Consider the following 2500-nt stretch of genomic DNA (forward strand, 5'->3'; position numbering starts at 1 on the left):
ACAGACAGCTACCGACAAACGGTAGAAATTAGCGGGGATAGGCCTCAGACATTACCCAAAGCTCCGGGAACGTGAGCGACGCAAGACGAATGGGCATTTTAAAGCAGATCTATGGCAGTTACTGACAGTGCCTGGCGTGGGTTACTTGTCTCCGTTGTCGAGAGGGGAAGACGACCCATGTATATGTAAAGGGCGATTTTTTTAGCAACCGTTAAGGCTGTTTTTCCCCTTCACTTGTATCGAGAGGGAAGCAAAGAACATGTATGGCGTGTACGTTTTTTTACGAATTTTCATTAGCAATCTAACGACATGAATTGCGAAGACGTTTTTTGAACAATTGTATTCCTTTCCCAAAACATCGAGTGCTAGTGTATAAAACCGCTAGAGAAAATAAATTGGCAGGCGAAACTTAAAAAGGAGAGACCCATGAACAGCATGGCCAGGCGGCTCACCTCGACGTTTTTCCCCCGAGCAAAGTCCGCCGAGACCCCCTGTATCCCACGGGGATGTACTGGCGTGCACTTAAAGGTTGATGCCGCTCTGTTACTTGGGAAACGAACCACAAGCCAAATCCAGCTAATTTGTGAATGACTTAGCTCTCCTGCTTTCTCGAGAACGTGCTTTTTTCGTCGGATGAAACTTCCACAGGCTTTTCCAGCAGATTTGCACCTGCACTCAAAAAAGTCAAAATTTTTACACATAGACCCCATCAAACGGGAGAAATTGGCCCGGATTGCTCTCATGTGCGTTACGGGGCATCGTTTCTCTCGCGCCGAATTCTCTCGAGCTGGGAAATCGCTCATTTTTGCGTCGCCAAATATCGTACGAACGCCGTGAAACTTCCACAGGCTTTTTCAGCAGATTTGCACGTGCACTCAAAAAAGTCAAAATTTTTACACATAGACCCCATCAAACGGGAGAAATTGGCCCGGATTGCTCTCATGTGCGTTACGGGGCATCGTTTCTCTCGCGCCGAATTCCATCGAGCTGGGAAATCGCTCATTTTTGCGTCGCCAAATATCGTACGAACGCCGTGAAACTTCCACAGGCTTTTTCAGCAGATTTGCACCTGCACTCAAAAAAGTCAAAATTTTTACACATAGACCCCATCAAACGGGAGAAATTGGCCCGGATTGCTCTCATGTGCGTTACGGGGCATCGTTTCTCTCGCGCCGAATTCTCTCGAGCTGGGAAATCGCTCATTTTTGCGTCGCCAAATATCGTACGAACGCCGTGAAACTTCCACAGGCTTTTTCAGCAGATTTGCACGTGCACTCAAAAAAGTCAAAATTTTTACACATAGACCCCATCAAACGGGAGAAATTGGCCCGGATTGCTCTCATGTGCGTTACGGGGCATCGTTTCTGTCGCGCCGAATTCCATCGAGCTGGGAAATCGCTCATTTTTGCGTCGCCAAATATCGTACGAACGCCGTGAAACTTCCACAGGCTTTTTCAGCAGATTTGCACGTGCACTCAAAAAAGTCAAAATTTGTACACATAGACCCCATCAAACGGGAGAAATTGGCCCGGATTGCTCTCATGTGCGTTACGGGGCATCGTTTCTCTCGCGCCGAATTCTCTCGAGCTGGGAAATCGCTCATTTTTGCGTCGCCAAATATCGTACGAACGCCGTGAAACTTCCACAGGCTTTTTCAGCAGATTTGCACGTGCACTCAAAAAAGTCAAAATTTTTACACATAGACCCCATCAAACGGGAGAAATTGGCCCGGATTGCTCTCATGTGCGTTACGGGGCATCGTTTCTGTCGCGCCGAATTCCATCGAGCTGGGAAATCGCTCATTTTTGCGTCGCCAAATATCGTACGAACGCCGTGAAACTTCCACAGGCTTTTCCAGCAGATTTGCACGTGCACTCAAAAAAGTCAAAATTTTTACACATAGACCCCATCAAACGGGAGAAATTGGCCGGGATTGCTCTCATGTGCGTTACGGGGCATCGTTTCTCTCGCGCCGAATTCCATCGAGCTGGGAAATCGCTCATTTTTGCGTCGCCAAATATCGTACGAACGCCGTGAAACTTCCACAGGCTTTTTCAGCAGATTTGCACGTGCACTCAAAAAAGTCAAAATTTGTACACATAGACCCCATCAAACGGGAGAAATTGGCCCGGATTGCTCTCATGTGCGTTACGGGGCATCGTTTCTCTCGCGCCGAATTCTCTCGAGCTGGGAAATCGCTCATTTTTGCGTCGCCAAATATCGTACGAACGCCGTGAAACTTCCACAGGCTTTTTCAGCAGATTTGCACGTGCACTCAAAAAAGTCAAAATTTTTACACATAGACCCCATCAAACGGGAGAAATTGGCCCGGATTGCTCTCATGTGCGTTACGGGGCATCGTTTCTGTCGCGCCGAATTCCATCGAGCTGGGAAATCGCTCATTTTTGCGTCGCCAAATATCGTACGAACGCCGTGAAACTTCCACAGGCTTTTCCAGCAGATTTGCACGTGCACTCAAAAAAGTCAAAATTTTTACACA

Source organism: Lampetra fluviatilis, unplaced genomic scaffold (genome assembly GCF_964198595.1).
Source record: "Lampetra fluviatilis unplaced genomic scaffold, kcLamFluv1.1 SCAFFOLD_371, whole genome shotgun sequence".
Taxonomy (NCBI): domain Eukaryota; kingdom Metazoa; phylum Chordata; class Hyperoartia; order Petromyzontiformes; family Petromyzontidae; genus Lampetra; species Lampetra fluviatilis.